Source organism: Egretta garzetta, unplaced genomic scaffold, assembly GCF_000687185.1.
Source record: "Egretta garzetta isolate BGI_Z169 unplaced genomic scaffold, ASM68718v1 scaffold188, whole genome shotgun sequence".
In the NCBI taxonomy this organism is placed as follows: Eukaryota; Metazoa; Chordata; class Aves; order Pelecaniformes; family Ardeidae; genus Egretta; species Egretta garzetta.
The window spans coordinates 2,683,016-2,708,824 of NW_009260622.1; positions in this window are offsets into that span (position 1 = coordinate 2,683,016).

The following is a 25,809-nucleotide window of genomic DNA, read 5'->3' on the forward strand; positions in this document are numbered from 1 at the left end:
TTCCTGCACATAAACCTTTAATTCATTTCAGAATGCAGAGGTCATGACAAAAAGTCAGAGGATAAATATACCCTTTTGACAAACAGAAGGTTGACAGCAATTTTTACCCAAATGCTTCTGAGGCCAGGTGTTTCCCATATACTGTATTGAAATGTGTACCTCGAAATGTTTTGTTAGTATTTGAACTGTAAACACGTTTAAGCATTATGCTCAAAAATAATTTTTTGGTGGCAAGGCAGAAATGTTCACATCTGTATTTGTGCAAGACCAGTGGTCTGCCTAAACAAAGAGATTTGGGGTTCCAGTGACCCAGGGACTGCACGGTGTGACATAAATGCCCCATTCGAACGCAGTGAATGGCAATGAATGTAGAAATTATGTACTTGAATATTCTCTTATGATTGAGCGATGCAAATATTAGCTTTTGAGTAACAGAGCAGCCAAAGATTTAACTGGGAAATCACAAAGGAGAAACCAATGTTGAAAAAGAAAGCACCCTGCTCTCCCCCAGCATCCTACCGTCCCTGGGACCCACAGGAGACAAGGCAAGCTCTAGGGCAGAGTCCCACAGAAGTGGCCTCTCTAATGCCTTTTGCAGCCTGACAAGCCTCGTATAAACGCACAGAAAATAAACTTTTAATTGTCAAAGCTGTAGTGGCTACAAGGCTTCCCTGGATGTGTTTGGGAGGCCAAGGCTGAAAGCCATCAGGAGAGCGTGCCAGAGCCTGGAGGCAGCAAGGGGCTCTGCAGGGTGCCCTCCTCTGTAGCCAGGTTTTTCAGCCTGGACCTCCACCCATTTCATCTTCCTTCTGTGTGCAAAATTTTGGAAACATTTGCCCTTGTGTCCTCTGCAGCTTGATATCTCATCAGTGCTGCAGATAGCTGGTCATTATAAACCCCAATTTTTCTCCCTGGGAAAATATGGTTGGGTGAGAAAACATTCATTTTGTCAAGACTGGAGGTGTCTATAGGGTGAGTGTGTTTGCAGGTGTCAGCAGAGACTTGCTAAAATGTTTCCTCTGTCCTTTGCTGGAAGAGAACCAAACCCTGCCTGTTCCTCAGATGAAGAGGAATTATGCGCCTCATGAATTTCAATGCATGTATTCTCGTGTTTCTAAAGGTCCATTCAGAATGAAATCTTCAAAACATAAGAATGATGAATCCATGTGTGCAGGAGTGTCCAGAAAGCAGGTGTGATTTCATTTGTATAAAGCCAACTTTTCTGTGGAAAAGTTCTCAACTGTTCAAGCTTTCTTCTGTTTGCAGAATGTCCATAGATTTAATAACACTTTCCTAAATTTTTTTTTGTAGCCAGTTCCTAGAATGGGAGCCAGTAGTTTATTGGAAATACTCCCTTTCCCCAATGTTCATAGTTAATTCTACTAAGAGCAACTGCAAGACGTGCTCTCCTCAGTCTTTATTTTTCTCCCCATTTGTAGTCCACACCTGTGAAGTATGAGTGAAGAACAGAGTAAAATAATACCAAACCCAAATGAAGGAGAGGGAGCAGGTGAGAGTCTGCTGAAATTGTCTCACATGGCAAAGAGCTACCAAACTCTTTTAGAATATTGATCTTCTACTGAATTTTGGCATAGTGAAACAGATTTAAAGAATATAATGTGGGATCCCCAAATCATATTGCAGTTATTTTATGTTGTTTCTTATTATGAGAACAGACGGAGCTTCTGCCTTCTCGGAGATGGCAAGGCCAAAATTAGTGATTGATTCTTGGTTGCGTGAGGTGGAAGGCAGCAAGTGAGGGGAAAGCTTTATCACCTGTTCTACCAAAGGAAATAGAGGGCTCACAAACCAAGGTAGAAAATCTAACAGCTGGAAGCTGGCCAGTCGAGCCAGGAATAAGGCCCAAGCTTCTGACTGATGGCAGTTCATTGCCCAGATGATATACCAGGGCTAAATATTGCACCGTTCCTTACAGATATTTTAAAAAGAAAGATCTGAATGGTTTAAATGATGAAACAGAAGCACGGCAGGCACTGTGACGTGCTGGGAGTTGCACAATGAATCTCCCAGGCTGCAGTGAAGAGCGGCAGCAAAAATTCTGCAGTGAAAATGCAGACTACACACGCTTTAGTATCCGCCCAGGTGGATTGCACCCCTAGATAATAAATGCTGCATTCCCCAAGGGCATGGTGGCAGTCGGTCCACGAGTCCTAGCTCAGACGAGTGGTTACATGCCACAGTCCAAGTCAATAAAGGGCATGAGTTTTGTTTAGCTAAAAAATCTTCAGGATTAGATGGCTCAACTTCAAATGATCCCCTGATAAGCAGAGAGAAAATACACACCATCAATTTGCTATTATTTTGAAAAGAAGAGCCTAAAGAGAAAAGGGATAACTAAGTGACTGGGAGCAGTTCAGGTTCAGTGGTATTACAGATGGTCCTTATAACCATAACAACCTACAGGGCTTTCCTGCTTGGCTTAAAATGACTTTAAATATATCTTGGTACCTTTACCTTTTGGGTTTTTTTTTCCCCAGAGCAAGGGGACCATTCAAATAAAAATAGAATAGGACCTGCTTTTAAATAAATCATGAAAATATGAGGACAGAAGTTCAGCCTCCCTTCTGCAAGTGCAAGATTTTGTGTTGTGCTTTCACTTGCATGAGGTGTGGGACTTGGTAATGTTCTGTTGGACCAAAAAGAATTCTGGACAGCTAAGTGGGGCTAGGGAATAGCAAAAAATTGGAGAGAAAATGGATGGGAAAAGAAAAATCAATTTATCTTTTCCTGCTCTATTTAGGTCCCTTCTCAACCTTCTCAAGAGTGTACATTTGTAATGCTATCCCCATGCCAAGGTTTTCCAGTCACACACAGGACAGAGCTGAGAAGCACACAAAAAGGTGGATGGCGCTGAGGAGGTGTTATGGCCCAGATCAATGCTTCCTGCAATCCAAACCACTGTACTTTTCTTGAAATGAATTGATTGCAGTTGTGCAGGTGTCACTGGCTGCTGGGCATTAACCCTCCTAGCATCTTCCAAAGTGACTACTCCCCTTGAAAAATTAAAGACTAGGACGTACTTAGGCTCATACGTCAGGTCTCCCAAGGGGCACCTGTGTATTACTATGCCTTATTTTGACAAGGGTGCTTGTAATGGCTGACCCATGCAAATGTGCTCTGCAGAAGGTGAATCCTATGTGTAACTGCAGCCTGTTTCAAAAATTGTTTGATAAAACCTGGAAAATACTACTGAAAAGTAAAGCAATCCTCTTTGCACATAATTATTATTTGCTTTAGAAGTCAACTTGCTTTCATTAGATAGCAGAGTTTGAAAGCAACCTTCAAAGACAACCTTCCTTGTCCCCATCCCCCAAATAAAATGTGAAGGAGATAAATAGATTAGGTCCTGTTTGCATATTGATAAGAAAAAGTACATTACACCAATGTAACCAAATATCTTATCACAGCCATTACAGACTCCAAGGTCCCTATTAATATGAGGGCAGGGAAAAACTTTAGTGGTGAAATCAGTTAATTAACAGGGTGGTTTTGGTCCCCTTCAGTTTTTATGATGTGATGTGAATTACTATGCATCGCAGATTTAATGAAGTCGTGGTATCCTCGCAGATCATTCAGCTGACCTAAGGCTCCTTAAAATCCTTACATGCTTTAAAATGACTCACATACAGAAACATTTCCCCCGACTTATAGCAAGAGCACTCTGATCTCTGTGAGATTGGACCTGGTGGTTTGTCTGTGCTGCAAGGAAGACCTCACAGTGTGTTCCCACCATGGTGGGCTTTGATTTTTAAAAGATATTCAGCTAGTATGTGACCAGAGACACACAGAGGAAATTTGTGATAGTGAGGAACTATGTGAAGTTGGACTTGATGATCTTAAAGGTCTTTTCCAACCTAGATGATTCTATGATTCTATGAAGTTCTTGCATGTTTCTGGCAGTTTTTAATGGACTCAAGTGACTGTAAAGCAGGACGGGTAGTGTTATTTTGGGTTTGTTTCCTTTCTTGTCTTACAGTTTATATCCAGAACATTGAATCTCAATGTGCTGGCTTGAAATGTATTTTTCAAGTGTTGCGTCAACATCCACAAATCTGGGAAAATTAGAGAGGGAAAAGACCTACTAGATTAAGAATTTCCCTTTCCTTTCAATACCGTCTCCCATGACCTGACTAAAGAGGTTTGAGGGGATACGAGGAGGGAAGAGGACTTCTCCAGGTGGTATTCTGCAGCCTCCCTACTGATAGGATTATGCTGAGGGCTAGGAAATATTTTGTTTGCTTCAAAATATCTTCCTGGCTACTTAGACCCAAGTCCTCCAGGCTGCTCAGACTCACCAGGCCCCTCCTGCAGCGTCCTGGCCAGTGGTGGAGACACTGCCTGGAGGTGGCCCCTGAGCTCCTCACATGGCGCAGAACTGCTGGGAGATGTTTTTTCGCAGGCTCTGCAGAAACCAGCACACTGGGCGGAGATGTCCAAGGCAGTCACTAAGAAAAGCCGCCTTCCTCTAGGGACCAGGTGCCTCCCTAAGCACTGTCTGCATCTTGTAAAACAAAGAAATCACTGTAACCGTTTTCCTAAAGTATGACATTTATAGAGGAATAACTCCAGAAGGGAACTTCCTGGTATTATTAGGTCTCTAACGTGAGTTTGCTCTGGGCATGCAGCAATCTCTGACAGCCATTCTCATTTGCTTACTGTTCAATGGTCTATTCTAAGACATTGATAGTCTCACTCTAACTACTGTGTCCCATATTTTTATTATTATTATTGTTGTTATTGGCAATGTTATTCAGAAGTTTCTGGAGTACTAAAGAGCTTTCTTCCCAGTGCAGACCTCTCTGGGACAGGACATGTCAGACTGACCTTAGGGACCCTTGTTGTTTCTAGGTACACAGTGCATGTTCCATCTTTAAGCTGCCAGCTTAGCAGCTTTCATCACCATCAGTTGCCAGCCTTTTTTTGTTTGTTTGTTTGTTTGTTTCAAACATCTGTAATACAAAATGCAGGTACTATCTGACCCCAAGCACCTCTGGAGTAATATGTAATTCAAAGATATTTACAGGCTGTGAAACAGGTCTGCTGATGCACGCTGGAATAAATAACAACAACACTGGGAATGCAAGTCTGAGATTTTTTAGGTACTACCTGTAAAACTGGCATGACAAGGTGGCATTTTTCATGACTGGAATTTGATGGCTTGAAGGTACCAGTGAGATAAAACTGTCGTGGAAATTGTGCCAAGGGCCCGCTTCCTGCAGAGCATTTGTTCAGCTCCCAAACTGGCTGTAACGATGAATAAACCGCGGTGTTTGCCCCTGGAAAAGAGTAATTTATGCTCTTGACATAAACCATAAAGCCCTACCTGCTACAAAGATAGGCAAAATAGGTTTTCTTCCCTCTTCCTATAGACTGAATTTGGGGATCTGCTTTCTTCTCTGTCTAGCCTTCAAAACAGAGGCATTGGCCCAGTTGCAGTAACTTCATAAACTATTCTAGTGCTGAGGAAACTTGTCCTGCATATGTCCTGCAAGGCTAAAAGAAGTAGAATTCTACCTTAGCCACTGGAGTAATCAGGTAGGACTTTAAGCATATTGCAAAAGATGGATCTTGTCCTGGACCACCATTTATCAGGAGTAATTCTGCTGCCACCCATGGAAACCTGATGAAATGAGAACAGCGCTTGTATGCCTGACTCAGGCCCAGGAGGCAGACCTGCACCGCAACGCCTTTTGCACGGTCACTCCCCAGAGCAGAACCCCTGAAACGAGAACAGCGCTTGTGTGCCCAACTCAGGCCCGGGAGGCAGACCTGCACGGCACCGCAATGCCTTTTGCACGGTCACTCCCCAGAGCAGAACCCTGTAAAGCAAATCCTTCTGTTAATTTGTGCAATGCTATCAAGTAATGTCTGGTACTGGATAAGTTCCCAATCCTGTAATTTAATTTCAAACTGCATTTAGTTTATTTCTCTGTAGGAAAAGTATCAGCTGTGCACAGCTCTGATCCCGCTGTCACTGGGGCTAAATGCAGCAAATTATCTTCTGAAGGAATAAATTTAGATTTGCTTTACATATGAGTGTATTTGAGAAGATTATCACGTCAATGAAAATTCAGTTTGCTGCCCAACTTGTGTTGCTTCTGTTGGCTCCAGAAAAGCCACTGGGGTACTGTCTCCTTCACAGGCTCATTAAAGGAAGTACTGTGTAATTCAAAAACAAAAATGCATGGGAACTAGTGAGACACAAGTCTTCACAAGCTCAGGGTTTGTATTCACTGTAGATAAGTGTGTTTTTCCCAAATCTCTCAACCTCCTGAGTTTGCAGAATTAGGACAGAAAATCTCATTTGAAAACAAAGACTTGCGATGTTTGGTTTTGTTGTTTTATTTAAGTGTAATAACATATTTCGGATCCAGACCAAGTAGCTTTCTCTCATCAAGTTTCAGAGCACGTGTAAATGTGAAAGCGGCTTATACATGGGCTAAACCAGGGCTCACTGAAACTGTGAAAGCGTGACAGCAAAGACAGATTGTCTTCAGAGGGCTTTGGGATGGCGCCTTGAATTTTCAGACCTCCAGGGTAGGTTGGCAGTTTCACTCCCAAACCGTGTAGACATTTACCAGACCAGTAAATGGAGAGGGAACGCAAAATGGTGTTCTAGTTCAAACTACAGAAAGCCAAAATGGGGACAGGGAGAGAAATCTCCAGTTCATTTCTATTTCCCTTTCCCTGATGAGGTCTGTGTTATTTTTGGACAACTACTCTGTGAGTCTTGGCATCGGATGTCTATAGCTCCAGGGCAGACCCACAAGGCAGGGTGTACCAGGACCAGGGCGACCAGTACGCCAAACTCCTTCCCAACCGCCTGGGAGCCGGGATGAGCAAAGATCCCCAGATCAGAGCAGTTCTCTCCTAATCTCTTTCCTCCCTTCCCAGAAACCAGGAGTATTGCTTCCACCTGAAAGGTGGTCAGCAAAGCAGCACCTCTCTCATTCAGGAGCTACTGGGGACTAAGGGAGCATATTTAGACTTTCAGGATTTCTTTTTTTTGTGGAAGCTGAAGGGAATTAAATTGTTTGAGAAAGGAATTTCTAAATCCAGGATGTCAGTGTTGCAATGAGGAAGTTGTGCGTTTTGTTCAGCTCTTCATCTGATTTGGTTTTCCTGTCCGGCCACCTCAAAGGCTTCTGGTTTTGTTCTTTTCTCTGGACAGGAGCAGATTTTTGTGCATTATCTTAGCGCCAGTGGTGCAAACCGAGTGCAGCATTTCTATGCAGATACTATTTTGTAATGTCAGCGATGATTTCTTTTAGTGGTGATTGTCGTCAGCCTGGGCCTGCCACTGGGATCCAAGCAATGGCAGGTTTTGTGGTGTGATATTCAACACGCAGGCTGTAAAGAAGCCGCTATCTAAGAAATGGCCAGACATAAAAGTACGCTTTGTGACCTTCCTTCTTCCTCTCCTCTTCACAAATTGGGTAACACAATGAAATTCAACTTGGGGCTTGCACTTTATCCATTTGTAATGGGTTTTCCATTTCCAGATTTCCCCTGAAAAATAACAAGGAGAGTGTAGGAGTGTTATGGGGTCTGACACAAAGAAAACCTGCAAAATTGTACTCGCACGAAGGACAGAAAAATAGGTAAAAGCCAAACTCATCTGTATTTAACAAGGATCTAGCTGAAAACATTGAGAATAAAAAAACCAAGCCCCACATATCAACTGTGAGGCACTGTCAGCGCCTCCTTCCCAAAATACATATGAGTGAGGAGCTGTCCTGGGGAACAGCAAGGCAATGTTTTCAAAGTTTCTTTTTTCTTTTTCCCCCTCAGAAAATCCGGGACTCCAACCTGAATGATTGTTTCATGCTAAATAATATTAGCATTTAAATAGCCCAGCATTGTAGTTAACAACTGGGTGAGAGTAATGGGAGGATGGCAGTGCTGGGTTCACACCTCTGGCCCTGGCCCTTATTTGGCTGGGGACCGCTGCCCGCCTCCTACCCTCAGTTGTGTTAGGAGGAGGCAGCCCTTCTCCCCGCTTTGTTTAAGATCTTTGCAGGGATAATGAAGATCTAGCAGCAGCTATAAAAAGCTGAAATCCTAGGCCCGTCTTGTAGGTTTTGCCTACAACTGCCTATAAGCCCATGTCTTCTGCTTGAAATATTACCCTGATCAAGTAACCCTCAACAAACTGCTTGAAACGCATTTCAAAATTCTTTTTGTTTCATTTAATAAGCTTGACATGCTTTCGCCCACAAGGAGACTGCATAGAATATGTGTATACTCAGGTGTCCTTATTGTCACAGTTGATATGTTGCCATGGAGGAAGGCTATTAATGAGAGGAAATTAAATTAGATCACCTCTGTGTGCATTTATCTGCACACAGCACAGCTTCAGTCTTAAGGAGAGGGAGTTCTTGTGGGAAAGCAATTAATAGATGCAGGTGCACAGAAAAAAAAATTGCATTTCTTATAGCCCTCTGAAAGATGCAGATGGTATTCAGGCGTAGGTCGCTCCTTGGCATGCTAATCACCAAATTTCACAGATACGAGGTGATTTATTTTGCACAAATTTCATAATTAGCAAAATTTATTGTTTTTCCAGAGTTCCTTTCAAAAGGTAACAGTGATGCAGTTGTGTGAGTTAGGGGATGTAAATCATTTGTAGCTCATGTAGAAACCTGTTAAAGATATCATAGTCTTGTCTGATGCAGTGTCCCATAGCAGTTTGTTGGATAAAAAGGGGATGTTGTAATGCCAGAAAATCCTGGGGTCTTGCTGCAGCTAAGAGTGATGAGAGGCAACCTAGGTAAGATGAATGTGTGTGATTAGTGGGGGAAGAGAAGGCTGTATTTAAAAGAAAATGGATCTTCTGAAAGAAGGACAGGAGGCTATGGGAAGAAGGGCCTTTGTGTCAACAGGAACTTTCTGCCCCAGATCCATGGAAATAAAGAAGAAGAGACACGGGTGAAATCTAAACCAGACCCTCAGTACTGATAGATTTGTTGGTAGGTTGGGGATTTTTTTTTTCCTTCTTTCACATCTTTAGCAGCATCTCATCCCACAACACATAAGCGTAAAGCATGGGAAGAATTAATCTGTAAATGTACCAGTTAATGGGCTAAAGCAAATGATAGCTATCCTGGTGCCTGACCCCGTGAGCAGACTCCAGGAGCAGATGCCGTGGCCACCACTGGGCGAGCAGTGTGGGACAGTAACTGAGCACATAGCTGGGCATTTGGGTGTTGTAGACAGCCTGGGTAACAATAAGCCCTGACACAGAGATTAAAATATCAAAGATTATGGTAGTCATTTCTTTAAGTACATATTTTTTAGTTACTGGGCCCTGACTAGAGTCCAGTTTCAGATGACAGCTAGGCTGGCCGGACACTGGTGGCCATGGGAAGCAGCTGACGTGTAACTGCAGGGAGGTCCCCAGGGGACCACTCGGGTGGGCACTGGGATAACCAGCAGCACGTTACGCTCCCTGGCTTGGGGAAGAGGGGGCTGTGGGGTGTCCAGGCTACAAACCAGATTGGGAATTGGCCCAAGTAAAACTAACCTGGCATTAATAAGAGTTTAAATATTTTTTTGCTGTCATACTGTAATTGTGGGTTCTGAGGTCTGGGCTTTCACTGCACGGACTTGCTGATGAGGGGTCTGCATTGCCCCCCCCCCCCCCGCCATGGTTTTACTGGAGTTGGGTTTTATGCCAACTTGAAAGAGTTAAATTTGCCCCTGGAGGGGTCTAGAGTCAGGGCAGGGTAGGTGGGCAGGAGCCGGCCCCGGGGGGAGCAGGACCCTCGCGCACGCAGCCCTTCATGAGGACAGCATCACAGCCTATGGATTTCCCTCGTTTTGATTCAGTTAATGAGGAAGGGACACTAATTATTAGCCTTTTGAATCTCTGACCAATCAATTCGGACTCCGTGACAATACTTAGCACTTATTTTGCTTCACGGGGTGACAGATGAAAGATTTTATAACTGTAGGTAATTGCTCTCAGTTTAAAAACAAGAAAATTGAGCCCCAAGGTCACCAGAACTACAAAGTCAGGTACAACACGAGGTATTATCTATACGTGGTAAAAAGCCGCATTATGAACCACGAGCTCAGGAGGAAACGGCACAAATTGTTTATTCTGGAAATAAACTCAGTAGATGATGACAAAACTATAATTCATGTCAAATACATAAATTACACATTAACAGTGCTTTACACAACAAACAAATATAATGTCTCTAGTTGATTTAGGTACCTATGACACCCCAAAAATTGATGGGATTTTTAAAATAGATCTTGGGCTTCTAAATTTTTTGAGAGGTGTACTTAAATTAACTTGGTTTAAAAAAAAAAAGTACAGTCTATTTTCTCAGGTTTTGTCGCAAAGGAGAATTAATTAATGGTAACTTTTCTTTTTCTTCTCTGGTCAGCCATAATCCAGACAAAATCTGTACAATAAATTTTGCTTCTGGGCTGAAATCCTGTATGACAGGTTGCAGCCCAGAGTGAAATTTCAGAGATGAGCCACGTAAGCCCTGAAAATAGGAGCTGATAGTGATAACAATCACTGACAAACCTTTAACTATGCCTGTGCTAGTGTGTGTCACTATAATACAATTTTGTATGTTAAACAACAGATGTCAAACAGAAGAAAGGAAAGAGGCCTTTGCTTTTCTTCTGTTGTGGACCTTGTTCTTCCAAAGCAGCCATTTTTTCAGTTGCCATGACAGTGTTAATAGGAGTTTATCATTTTCCCATGCCTGCTGCATACTAATGAGGGATCAATTCATGAATGTTATCTGTAAGGCTAAGAAGGGTCCAGCACCACGATCCCTGGTGCATGCAGGACTTAGAACGGCACCTCCGCCAGCAGCCCTGCCGTCGCAGCTCGGTTTTATAAGGGGCAGAGTTTCTGCCGTTCACCTTTTATTCATCGCTATATGGGGATATGCAGCAGACGGAGCTAACGGCTGAATGCAGTGACCAAAAAGTTTGATTTGCTATTTCCTGATTTGTCCCAGGGAAAAGCGGCTGTGAAATATTCACAGAGATAAGGGAACTGCTTTGGCTGTGTGTCATGGGGAAAGCAGAGATTTCTGTGAATTGGGCTTAGCTTTGGGACCTGGAAACTTTTTAGCTGGAGCCCTTTGTTTTAGGCAGTTAGTGAAAAGGCAAATCACACCTTATGCAGGAAAGCGCTGGGGCCTCAGATCACGCATTTGGGCCATGTATTGTGTGCAGCGGGACTGATCCTGCCCCTGCCACCCGTCCTCCTCAACTGCCAGTGGTGACAGTAGATGAAGAAACCGAGATTAGGAACAGATTGGAGAACTGGTGGAGGTGCGATTAAAGTGACGCTGAAGAGTTTTACTCTAAAAGTTAAGGAAAATTTTGCTAATTCCATAATATGAAATACAGTACAGCGTCATACACTGGAGGAACTTGGTCCCAGACACAGAGGTTTTTCCTCCTCATCAGTTCATCAGCTGCATTGGGAAATGGGTTTTTGAATTGGTGAATATTCATATTTATGTTATGATTTATAATAGGTAGCAAATTGAGAGCCAAACGAAGTCTTATCTGAGCTATAGAAGACTTTTCAAAGACTTTATATATCATCACACTTACAATACCATTGATTCCTCCATGTAAACCTTTCGGCTCTTTTCTTTGTTCTGCTTTTGGGGTTTGTTTGTTTAGCTACTAGAAAAGGCCAAAGAAATGCGGGTAGAGAGTTTTCCCCTTTCCTCCACCCTGATAATTTTTTAAAGAAATCTGAAGGCATTTGGGGCTTTTTTTTTTTTTTTTTTTTTTTTTTTTAGTTGTTCTTTTATCATTATCTTCAGGAAGCAGCATTACCATGTTGCAGATAAGAGGCACATCCAGATGTGCATATCAAAGGATGAACAACTACTTATTAAAAAAACTTCTTTTACGCTGGAGCAAGGTTCAAAGGAATAGTAAAGTCTATGGCATAAGCGACAAAACTGTCTGGCAATTCTGTGCATTGTCAACCTAATGCACAGAACTGGGGGAGAAAACACTTTCATCAAAAAGAAATGGTGGCAAAATGCATGTAGAAAGCTGAAAAGGCACTCGGCTTAAAGGGCAAACAGCCTCTGAGCAGTGACAATTTCGCCTATTCCTTTAGTTCTTGTGCAATAAAAAATATTTATTTTTTTTAAAAAAGTTGTTGAAATATGGGAAGTTTTTTTAACAAAAAGTTCCCAAAGTATTTGAGGTTTTTCATGGCTATATCGAAAGATTTGTGTTGCACTCACTTTGTCTATTCAGAGTATGTATTCATTTGGGTGGAAGGCAGATTGACAGACTCATGTACTCCCATTCGTATAATGCTGGGAAATGTATGAGCACGCAATTCATGTATAGCGATATATTACTGTATTATTTGCCATCTTCAAAACAAATTCTGCTCGCTCTTTGAAACTACAGGAAAAGTGTGTTTAGTTGGCTGCATAACTGTGAAGCTCTATAATCAAGGTATAATTCAGAGTTGGATCTGAGCTTGGAGTGATCTTAAGCAGAGCAATTCCTTTTCTAGCTAAGATGAGTATGAGTGATGCCTCGGATGCCCCTGACTCTGCCTTGCTGAACAAATACAGCAGAGAGCCAAGCTGATATTAAATGGTCTTACGGATAAATTGCTGCAAACACAACTTTTCCCTTTTTTTACTGTCTTTTATAATGTCACAGATAGTGCAATCTCCTTTCATGTGCATGTTTATCACAGAATATTAGGGGGCTAGAAGAAGATTTAATGCAGTAAATGCTGTTCCTCCTGATTCAGTTCCAGGATTTGACCACTCACATGGTGCTTTATTTAGCATGCTCCAAGCTAACCTGGAGCAAAAGTACCCAATTCATCTCTGTTGCATGTTTGGCAGTAAAGCCATGGGTTTAGATCTGCTGAAGAGGGTGAAAATCAGCTTTTTTTCCCTCTCTGTTTCACTGTACTCTCCCACCAGAGGTTGGGAAGATGTCTGCAAGGAGGGGTTGTATTCTCTTAGGTGGAATCACTGCTTTCTGCTGGTCCTTCTATGTCAGTGCAATAGCTGGATTCTGAATATGTGAAATTATATGCCACTTTCAGGACCTGATGCATGGAAAAATGCTGCTGAGGTTCAGGAGTTTAAGACTTGCTCTTGGGGTGGAAATGTGTGTTGGGGCGAGCAGGGTGTACTCAGGACTCATCCTGCAAATCCTTGAGTGAAATTCAGTTGCAAGCAGCAATATTTTTCACAGTTATTTGAAAGGCCTTTTGATAGATTGATCGTTCCTAATCAATCTTTCACTGTGAGTAAATTGAAATAAAATCATACTCAGGTTCACACCCTGGGAACAACACAAAATATGATCGTTTAGCAGCTGGCATAATCATTCCAAGTTTCCAAGCTTTTTTCATTTTTAGCTCTGTTGAAAATATGAGATTGCATAATGCACTACAGTTTATATAACAGCCTCACATGGCTTTACGTTATAATTTCACATCAGTTTTACCTCAGAGTTTCTAACAGGTCAAGTAACCTTCTGATTTCATTTAAAGTTTCCATTATTCTCTCCTGAAAGGGAAAATCTAGCTCTTGTTTGGACAGCTTTGGTAACTCCAAAGGAAAAATTGGGCATTATAGTGAATACAAAAGATTCACTTTCCATGCATTAGGCTTTTCAATTGCTTTCTTAATGCAAAGTTGGACAGGAGAGTATAGGCAAGAAAAAAAGATCATTTTGTGTCCATGGTCAGATGTCAATATTGACAAAAATAAATGGAATGTAACAATAGATCCTTGCAAAGATGAAGGTCATCTGACTAAAATGTCTAACTAGACCTTGCACTATAGCTGTATCTTATTGCTGTTTGTGATAAATTGTTGGGGTTATTTTCCCCCGTAGTTCAAAACATGCAAAAAGAGAGTAAGTCTGGAATTTTAAAACTAGCCCATTTTAGGCAATAATATTGAAAATGAATCAGAAGTGAAGCACTTAGAGAATTAAAAAAAAAAAAAAAAAAAAAGAAAAGCAAGCAAGAAAAAAGCCTAAGGGAGGTCAAGAGTGTTGGTCTCACTGAGGTCTGTGCACATCACTGCCTACTGCATTTTTCAAAATATCTTTCTTCAAAACTTAGATGACGCAAACTGCTCCCCCTGCCCAGGGCAGTGGGCTGAATTCCAGTTTGTAAATTGGGTTAATTCATGATAGTCTGTAAACCCATTGTGTCTCAAACTGAAAGTTTTCTTCACTTCAGATTTTCGTGCCCAAGTCAGTCCTTTTATGAAATCGGCCTTTGAGATTCTTGTGGTTTTTTCCTAGTTAACATCATTGTTTTAAACGTAAAAAGCAAAGAAATAATTTAGATGCTGTTCTGCATTGAAGCCTTTTCCCCTAGAGAGATTTCCCAATATGCGACAGCAAAACACGGCCCTGTGCAGCACCAGCAAGCTGGCTCACACATGTGCCTACACAGATAACTTCTGACCACGTCGGTAGGGTCACTGAGAGGAGTGACCAAAGGCTAAACGTCAAGCAAAACCTGCTTTGGTTCATATGGGTAACAGAAAACTTCATTTGTATTTGAGACCTTTGGCTTGAAGACTCTTGCGGACTTTGAAGTGCCATCATTTATATGGTCTCCAAGCACAGGTTCTCTTCTTTCTGCAGCATCTCGTGTCACTGGTGTTCCTGCCTCTTTCTGTCTTATTATATGAAGGTGTATAACACAGGCATTACTGGTTATCTGAATGCCTGGATATCTCTTGTGAGACTAAAAGATAAACTCTTAGATTCCCATTGTTCCCTGTTCAGAAATATGGACATATACCAATAGCCAATTTAAAACAAAACACAACAAAACCAAAACCAAACCAAAACAAAAAAAAACCACCAGCAAAAAAACCCTCCAAGTACTTTAATTTGTAGCTGATTTATAGACCTGATGAAAGCTTTTTTCTGGGCATGAAATAATTTTTTTACAGTCTGAAAGGTTCCTTGTGTCTTGTCTTGTATGTGGAAAAATCAACAATTAACTGAACGCCAGAAGGCAAAGCAGTAGCCAAAGGTTTCCTAACCACGGCGTTGTCCTTCCAGAGTGCTGAACAGCCCCGCCAAGTTTGGTTCAATTACACTGCCATTTCCTAACTGAATCCAAAATATTTCTTCAAAAGGCTCATCTGGTTTAGGGTCATGATCATAGGTGGAAGGTCAGTTAGTCATTTGCTGAGATGTTCATTTCTCATGCAAATAATCATTCATATATCTTTAAGGAATGCAACCGTTTATGCCAGAAGAAGCAGGGGAGGTGAATGGCAAGAGAGGGTAAAAGGTATTTGTACAAAATGCATTTCTCCGGATACAATGTATGCATTCATTTTTCCTCTGTACCTGTGAAAAATGAGGTTGTTTCCCCACCTCCAAAGTTGAGGAGCTACATTGCTCCCAAGCACAAGAGGTTTCTATCCAGCCTGGGCACAGGGTCTGCCAGGAGACTCAGGTCAATGTGCTAACATTCATGGGTTGTATGCACATACCTGTGTGTATAATAATGCTGGATTTAGCCACTCTTTATGCCAGCACAGCTCTTGTGGGGACACGCAGAACAAAAGACTGGGAAAGAGCCTCCTGAGATTTCAGCAAAATAACACATGTCAAGGTTGTCACACTTTCTGATTAGCTCAGTTCAATCCCTGGAGGATGTGCATGGCCCAGGCCATGCGAAGGGACCTCTGCACAAAACCTGAGATCTCCAAACGGCCCTGGGGTGGCCCCGGCAGATGTGGCACCGTGTGCCTATTTAAATGGTGTCCTTAGTGGCCACATCCATCTGGCTACAAGGGGATGCTCTGAACTGCCATCTCCCCTCCACCAGCAGCTGGACCTCAGATGCTACTTTAGCAGCGCTGCCACTAACTCTGCTTGGGGAGAGCAAGCTGCCTGGCCTCATCCCTGATGGGAAACTTTCAAGTACTGCCAATTTTAGTGCAATGCCAACAGGCTTTTGTAGAGATTAGACAGATTCATTTCTCTGATTCTGAATATGAATAGTAACACTATGGGAAATTCTTACTCTAAATGCAATCAGTCTGGCTCCTAGACTGCAGTAAGTGAGCCTGGGGCTTATCTGATCTTGGTGTAAATACAATGTGCTTGTCCCAGAAAGCCAACAGTGTTGCTGCTGAACAGTAAAAGAAGGGTACGTTAAATAGATGGTAAAATAAACTGTTTATCAGATGCAAAGAGGAGAGGAAGAATTCCCAGTGTACTGTTAGTTGTGCTGGAAAATGTACAGAAATTGCCTCGGTGTTTCCGTTTTCTCCTGTAGCTAGGTTTAATTATACTCATTCCGCAAGAGTGTTTTTCCTCACAAACAGAAGTTTGTCAAGTTTCTTAGATGAAAGCTGCTGGAAAAGATGTCAAGTATTAGTACCAATATATATCAGTATTGGTTTTGTTTCTAAAAAAAAATACTGACTTCATAAATCTATACTATAGATTTATCCAGTGAAAGCAGAATTTTTAGTGCCTCTAATAAAAAATATATGGGCTGATTCTCCCCTCATGATTATGGGTAGAGCACAACAAAAGAGTTCTCTTCAGCATTTCTGAACATGGGTTTGATGATGAGGTGTGAAATGTGTCAGTGATTTGTTTTGTGTTTGTTCCTTTCATTTCTAGATCACTCATGACAAACAGCAATGTATCAGCAGGACGAGACAATTTACCACTGCATGAGCTAAAAGGTGAAAAAAGTTCCATACATTTTATATCCCTTTTGTAGTCACTATATTGCACTAAAGATGACCGTGGGTCACAGTGCTTGTACTCAGCATAGTTGATGTGTTAATAACTTCTTTGGATGATCTCACCCTATTTATTTTAGGGTCCTTAGACAAGGATTACTGTTGCCTGAGCTTGCTTCCGTAACAACCCCTTTCCTCATGTGAGTCAAATAATTATTTTCTTATTAAAATAAAGTTTTAAAAAAAACCTTCATCTGAAGCTTTTCCCCCTTCTCAACTGAATGGATTTTTCTTTTGTTTGTACATGGCAATTTGGGGGGGGAGAATTTTGTGCTTAAACTACTCATGTGACTGAGTCACATGCCTATCAGCTACAAAAGGAGCTTTGGCATGTTAGGTATAAATCTCCATTAAGAGAGAAAATAGGAAAGTTTTACGTGACTGGTATCTCATTCACAATGATTAACTCATTAGCCATCTCAAACTACTGTACGATCAAGGTCAAAACAATCAGGCAAAAGAAGCATTTTGGTCACGTTGTGGTACCTGCAGGAATAGACGGTGTTAGTATTTTCGGTCTCTAGTTCTCATCGCATAAAGCAAGTCTTTATAAATTTAAAGCCTTTTGTCCTGATTTGTGCAGGAAATGAGACCCACGTGATAACGTGCTGTCTGTCTTTCTGTAGACATTCCTCCTCAAGCAACTCTAGAATTTGTTGCCTAAATTTGGTGGGGACGCAGAAGTCTCACAGATAGTGATGCATTTTGTGGAAAATAGCTGGCTATCAGAGAAGGGCATCCGTATTTCCAGGGTGCAGAAAGGCCTGCAATGTGTTCAGTCCTTATTGGACTGTAGAACTGCTTAATATGCAGAAAACCACCATTAATTTCATTGCTTATACAACAGAAAAGACTAAAAAGGTAAAAAGTTGAGTGAAATGCTGTGGATACATGTCCCTTTCTAGTTTTGAGCTTTACTAATGAGGCTGCCGCTCATGGCAGCCTGTCTTGGAGCTCCTTTGATGGAGCTCACTGCTAATCCATCCTGCCCCCATGAGATGGCTTGGCGTGGGCTGCAATAGCTCCCCAGCAACCTGCTTCGTCCTGCGCTCACCTCACTGCGGGCGCTGATACAACGTTGCTATTCTTCTTCCTAAGAGGAGGAAGAATTCTTCATACAGAAGCTCATAGAGGACTTGTGCAAATCGCCCCCGCGGTGAGCGTGTGACTGAGAGCAGGGTGGGTGCTTGGTGCCCGCAGAGCCCCCACAAACACGCAGGCACGGCCCCAGCAGCAGCCCCCTGGCCTTTTTTAATTTTCTGGAATATGGAGAGGGCCGGTTGGATGTTAACCTGCTAGCCCTCAGAGAAGCTCAGTTAGGTGTTAGCTCCCCTCCTCTCATCCCAGCGCAGAAAGGCCCTCGTGCTGTGTCACTTTATTTTCCACAGGGGATAGCGGGCAGCAGGAGCTGCGCTGTTGTAAAACCCCAGAGGAGACAGCGTGGCTTTAGCACGTGGTAGGTAGGTGAGGTCAGCAGCGGCGGCGAGCGGCGATGACCTCACCTCCTCGCCGTAAACACCAAAGCACCTTGTCTCACTGTAAAACCCCCACGGCAGGCTTGACGGTCAGTTCTAAAAAGACACCTTTGTGTCGGTGAAGACAAAGCCTTAAAGATCCCGGTTCAGAAAGGTTTTGAGGCATGCACGGGTCCAGAGACACGTAAGTCCTGCAATGTCAGAGGCTACATGTTCTTCCCAAATTAGACCACAGCCATTTTTCCAATGTAAATTATTAATTTAAAAGTTGCTTTGCCTAAACATTCCCTTTCATATCAACAGCTGCTCTTTCTCTAAGATTTCCTTCTCTTACTGGGTGCAAATACATGAGGATATGGAGACAAACAAGTAAAACTATGATTTTATTTTTTAATTTGAAGCAACGATTGCTTTGCTTGTTCCCAGCCCTCCATCTTTCAAAGCTATACTAGCCCTTTCACCTCCCACCACATAAAACCAAAAAGCAGCAAGTTACTGAAACAGCCTGGCAATTTTTATTTCATCCATTTGCATTTTAGATTAATTTTGAGTTAAAACTCTGAGAGAGCATATCTGCCCCCCTGGCAGTGTACAGGTAACCTCATTTTCGGTAAGCCAGCGTAACTCTGCTGTAGGATGTTGAGTACTATGGCAAGATTCCTACTTTAATATGGGAACCTGCTGACATGTTCTGTTTTCAGTCAGGGCTGAGGAACTGCTCTGGAGTTTTAGACTTAGCAAGTTTGTTCCCTCTGATTCAGCCAAGCATTTACATTGGTGTGTGCTCACATCTTGGAGGGGGGGATCTGAGAGATGTTACTCTTCCAGACGAAGAGAGAAGAGTGGTCTCAGCCAGGTACCCTGGTTTGCTTTCTCCTCCCTTTGCGGCTGGACGCTGGAGCTAAGCAGTTGTTGTCATTAAGCTGTAAAAGCAGGAGCCCACATGAGAAGGAAATGGGCACATAAAGCCATCCCCTACAAAAGGCGACATCCCTGAGATTATTCTGGTTTTAAGAGGCTTTTTAATTTGTCGATCAGTGAAAGGAAATGCAGCTTTTGTGCAAAGGTTCTGGCAAATCTTTTTATGACGAGCGGCACTGAGCATGTGGTGGGGGCAGGTTCTCTGCAGGTGTGAAAAGGCTCCGCGGCCAAGGGAGCCGGGCTGAGCTGTGTCAGCTGAGGGTATGATCACTGCTGGAGAGGCGAGCAATGCAAGGGTTGGCCTCCAAATAGCTTTGACAAAACAGGGTTTTTTTTCCCAGTGTCGTGGCCTACCTGAGAGATAGGCTTCTCTTTTCATGACATGTTAATAATGTTGGAGCAAGGTGGAATCAGGAGGTGCAGGTGAAAAATAGCGAGTAGGTGTTATCCCAAGAAGCCTGTGTCAGTGTCTGCACAATTTCCACTTGTGATGAGTTTGCTCCAACACTTATGGCTGTAATTCATGGCCAGTGGTATAACAGGGGCTGGCTGTGCGTCATCCCCAGGGGGAACTGTAGGAGACAGCACACCCTTCGGGAACTGTAATGTTCCCTAAAGGCTTGGGGGGACCATGACCACCTTCCGAGGCGTTGCAAGTGGAGTTAACACATGCTCCTTTGTGGGGGGAGGGAATCCAATGGGCCAGGACAGGCTGTGCGCGACCACCTCAGCGGCATTCCCATGCATTGCCAAGCACCAGCGAGCCTTGAATTTACAAGGTCAGTCTGAGTTGCAAATTGATCTAGACCTGCTTATGCATCTTTTGAATCTCTAGACTTCACAGTTTTGGTCCTTCAGCTTCATTGCATGGAGTCCTTTCTTTTTGGGACAGTAAAAAAACTCCTGCTTGCATTTAGTGTATCAGCAAAAAACAGCTTGATTTTGTGTTCTGGGCTGTTCATAAAAGTCTGACTGAAATTGTTGTTTATAGTCACAACCAAAAGACACTTCCTTTCATGCTTTATTTTGAATGCAGCTCTTATACTTGCTAATCATAAAATACAAACTAGTCCCTGCCACTGAGAAAGCTAGTAAAGCACAGAAGCGCTTCTGGGATTTTCTTGTTTCCATTAAAAATGCCCAATGTCCTGTATTTGCACGGTTGCTAACATGATTTAGGTCTGGCCTGTTAAGGTCTTTTCAGTATACTGTAGGTCTAATTGTATAATTTTTCCAAAGAGGAACACCAGCTTTTCCCCTTTCTATGGCACAGAAATGCTCCTGCTGTGAACCTGCAGCCGGGCTCCGCGTCCCAGCGGGGCACGGGGGGGCACTTCCAGCCCCACTTCCTTCGCCAGGCAGGGAGCAGGGGTCCCCAGGGCTGCCCCGGCTCACCTCGGGGCACTGCCTCTTTGGCGTTTGCCAGCTTGCAGCCACACCTGCTCAAGGCCACTAAACTCTTTTATGGGAAAAACGCCTTAATACCTTCCAGTAAAAATCATTGCTGAGGTTCCCACCCCCCGCGCCTCCCTTTCCGTTCCCCTCTGCATCTCCACTCCGAACCCAATTCCCCGCCGGCATGAACAATCCCATCTCTGGTTTTTATACATTTGGTATAAACATTTCCTGAAGCCCATAAACACCTTTGTCATTTATCAGTGCAGTGAAAGATGTTTATTGCCTAAATACAAAAAACTATGATGGGATTAGTGCTTCGGGAGGCTCGCTGCCTGATCCCAGGCAGTGAGGTTCCCCAAAGGAGGAAGGCCAAATGTGGGACCAGGTTTTCATTTTGAATAGAGAGGCCCCCGCTTTTTAATTACTCATAGTGATGATTGCAACTTCCAGCATTAAACGGTGAGCACTGTCTGACCAAAGCTCATTTTACAGCAGTTCTGGTATGTACCAAATTGAAGGAGGTAAAAGAAAAGGGTCGGGGCGGTGGGGGAGGAAGAGGAGATCTATAACTGGCATGTTAATAAAACTCCAGTTTGTCACTTCAGCAGCACACCCTGAGTGTAATAACTAAGCTTCCTTTCTATACCCCCTATGAGTTCCTTTGTATTGACAGATGCCATTTGTTCATTTACGACGTGATAATAAAAACCTTCAGTTTTACTGAATGTTGTTCTTTTCCTCCCCTGACACTGGGGCACCAAATGGTTTGTACTGCACTCAGCAGGCACTTTTCATTAAAGATCATGGCATGAAAATGAACTGTATTTGAAGACCATTTAGCAGCAAAAGTTCGGGTATTGAATAGGCTGCGTAGAAACCTTCCCTGGCAAGGAAGCGGCTTCCCGGGTGCCTCCGCACACCCTAGCACACATTTGTACTGAGTGCTGAAATAAGGGCTCTCTTTATGTTCAGGCAGAGCTGCTGCGTTTTGAGAGTCCAAGTGCTCAGATTCCTGTAGCAAGGATTGTGTGGTGGTATCAGTTTTCTGTGATTTTTAATTTTTTTTTTTTTTTTAATCTCTAGTTGATTTCAAGTGGCTCAAAAGTATTTCTCTTGGTGTCTCTATACTGCTTTAAACTTGTGATTTCAAATGTTTCCAGAAGTTTTCACGCACACACAAATTAAGCCAAAACTGTAAATTGGGATGGCTGAAAACTAGCATTTGAATTGCTAATTAAGCCTTTATTCAGGAATGCTTGTAAACATCAGCGCAAACTATATTTTTCAGTACTAGTCAAAATTCAGGCTTACAGCACCTAAAAATGTGACTTGGTTTTCAAAGAGACCAAATGCTTAGAATTCCCATGGACCTGATAAAAATATAAACGCATAGCACTGGGTCAGACCCACCTTTGAAAATTATGCCCATAAGTTTGCAATGCTTTGTCCAAGATGTACCACTATAAAATGAGTTAAAAAATCCAACAGATAAGCAAAGGAACGAACACCATTTGTTCAACACTTTTTATTCATTTATTTTTATCCTGGAAGATAGATAGGATTTATGTCACTCTGTAGAGCAGTCAGCTATAAGTTTGGTTAGCTAGCTGTACATTTTGCTGTGAGTAGTAAATTTAAGTTTATGATAACTAGTAATACACAGCAATAATCTGTATTCATTATTAACAATTAAGCCCCCAAAGTGATTATTAAAGCACAAGTCATTTGGTCAAACTGGAACAGAGCCACACACTGTACCCTGTAAGGACTAACAGAGTGCGCTCTGCATTCTTCCCAGGGCAAAACCCCAGCAACACATCGCAAGCTTCTGCAATGATGCAAGATGGCAATGTTAGTCTCTTTTTTTATTATTATTTTAATCTCTCATATTTCATTGCATTTGGCAAAATATCTGTAAAAGAATAGTTTACTAGCCACAAAAGAAAGAAGGTAATAATAACTGTTATCATCCTTCCCTGATCATCCAGGAGAGACTTTTATCACTAACATTATCACTTGTTGCCAAACAAGTACAGAGATGTTAGCCCGGAGGATGAAATAGTTTAATCATGGGGAAACAATTTGCAGTGCACAGATCTCAGCTGGTTCCCCTTTCATCTGCTCTCAGTTACTAAGCGACTTCTGAAAATCTGTTTTGTAGCTGTAATAAAATTCATTCTATGGTCTCGCACGCACACACCAAATGGTTTGCCTAATTCAGAAGTGTTACAATCATCTGGAACAAAGAGAGAATTCATAAGTCTTGAGGGAGGGTATTTCAGGTTTTTAAATCACACAAACATAATATTTGTCTTCTAAAAAGAAAAAACAAAAAGGCTTCTTGCTTCTGACTCCTGAAAAAAAAGAAAAAAAACACAAAACAAAACAAACAAAAAACCCAAAACAACAAGAAAAAAACCCCTCTGATTGTGGTCAAGTTTGACAAATTGCAAAGGTAAATCAGCTTCAAATGTAAAGTGGCATTAAAATCTCAATATTCAAAGCTCATAAACTGTCGTAGTAACACATTTTTAAGTCTGTACCCACGCATGCCTCCTGGTGTGTATTCTCCATATTAAATTAAGACAATTTTTAATCTACAGAAATTTTGAATAGTCTCATTCCTAGAACTCTGGGAAAAGAGGGAATTTCTAGTATTAGCACAGGTAAAAGCCCCTGTGAAACCTCTTCCCAACCTGAATTCTGTGGGATTTTTCACAGTGATTTTGAGCCTGTATTTTTGTCCCTGTTCTCTTGGAGCAAATCTAGCACCAAGACATTTTCTGGCTCAAAGGGACGATATATTCTATGATAAGATTTGGACTTCAGATCAAAGTTCTTTGTTTGAAGCATGTACATGATTTCCTTTTTTAAGCACCTTGCTGAATTAGCAATAACCCAAGAACATCAAGCTGACTTCAAATGACCAGAGACTGCTTCTGTTGCAATGGAAGTGAAGCTTTCCTTGGACTTCATGTGCTTGCAGCCCTGAAGTTAGCATAGTTATGTCCATTTGGTGTGTGGTGTTGAACTCTATTTCTCTGCCTTCTCATGTGATATTGAGGGAAAAATGCCACAAAATAATTTTTATGTAATGTTTCTTCTGCATTACATATCATTCAGATCCCAGCTTGCAACTTGACAGCTTGTGCATGAATTTCAGGCTTGGTACATGGCTTGCAACCCATTGAGTTCTGCTAAGTACATTGGAAGCATAGATAAAAGTGCAGATAAAATGAGGAAATGGAGGCTGTGCCGGTGGATTGTGTATCAGCCGGTAGGTTTGGGTTTGGTTTCATTGTTTCTTAATGGTCTTTACTGAAAGCCACCAACGCAGGTGAGCTGCATTGAAACCGCTGAATGGTGGGCTCTGATACCCTTACATTGAATACAACGTCAAGTCAGAAGCAACCCTGTTAACTGAAGCCTTTTTTGTTTGTTTATTTACAGAGAGAGTAAATCAGAATTATTTATCTTTTCATTTTTTAGGAAAGCTTGTGAAACCTGTGTTTGCCTGGTTACAATCAGCTTCCAAACTTGATTCAGGAGATTACAGATGTAGGGTCCAGATTTATCTCTGGATTTACAAAAGCCATATGATCATATAACCTGTATTACATGTGTTCTCACTCTCTGTATAGTTATGGCTTTGACTATTAGAAGATGACTGGTATATTTATTCAATAGCCCCTTTTTCACAGTATGCCCACAAACAGACAGTTACTTATCCAAATGGTTTTGCTGGAATATAAATAATTTCAACTTAGTTGGAAGCGTCTATCAACTTCTAATTTGCTGCCTGAGCGTGCCTGTTTCTTAGACTTCGATTAGACTAGCAATATATAAAGATGTCTGTAATACATCTTAAGAAAGTGCTCTATAACTCTTTTTAAACCCCTGTACATCCGAATATAAGAAATGGAAATAAATGTTTAATGTTTTTCATATTATCTTATCTCTTCCTCTTGCACAAAAATTACTTTTGCTGAGCGACAGATAATATCTCTCTCTAAGCACAAAGCGCTGGGGTTATTCAAAGCGTTCCTCACTCTTCTCAGGCTCAACTGCTCGTCAGTGTAATGTCGGCCGTTATTGTGGTCATGCAGTAACCAAAAAGAGAAAGTGTTTGGTTCACCCTGAAAGAGGAACTGGTAGAAACCTATCTACAACAAATCACAGATACAGCAGTGCAGGTAGGGCTGATCTACAAAGGAAAGCAAAGGGAACCTTCTAATTCTTGCGAGCAAAAGCAAGCAAGTTCAGTTAGCTCAGGATGTGTCTCCACCATTAGCACGTCAGATTGTGCCTATGAGTTACATCAGTCCCTGAGAGAGATTTATTGTTCACTGCTTTACAAAGAAGACGTGCCAGATTCAAATGCTCAACTTCCAGCCGGTGAGCAATGGTGGAGAAGTTAGTCCCGATGTGTGGGGTGAGTTAAGTGAGGGCAGAAGGTAAGAGGTTAGACTGGTGATGGTCAATGGCTGGTTGGTATGGCTGCCTTTACCCCCACGCCATGCCTCTGGGCTCTATTCACTCTACTTGTGCTTTTGAAATCCTCCACTGTGACCCTCCCAGAGTGGTGATTTGGACAGTTTACAGCGTGACGCAGGGCAGCTCCAGTCCATGATTCACTCTTGCAGCCGTATTAAACGCAAACAGCCGAGTATTGACAGCTGAGCGAGAAGGTAGAGTCTAGCTACTGGTCTACACAAGCTGCTGTTAAAATCCATTATTTGTTCACCGTGTGAACTCATGTCAAGACAGATTCTGTTCAGGGCACAAACAAGGTGCATAAGACAAGATGGAGGCATCTTGCAGACTTCTGGCCACAGTTTGTCCATCAGATAGAACATCTCCATGTAGTGTATACAGCTCACTGTATACACATCATTAATGAAAAATCGCACAAATACTAATTTAGACAAGGAGAGCTGTGCAGAAGGTAGCATGTTGGCTGAGGACCCTGACAGCCCATGTTCAGATCCTTCCTCGACTGCAACTTCCTAAACAACCTTGAGCAACTTGGCTGCTCTCTTTGCCTCAGTTTCACCCTTTATACAGGGAAATGCGCAGATTAAAATGTTTCCCAATGTGAGTGTGATGTTGTGACATATTATATTCAGATACTCTGTAATGGGGACCATATAAATTCCATAGCTACTTTATCTGATCCAGCAGTCATGAGTCTGCCTGTCTGAAAGCTGCTTCTCTTGAGA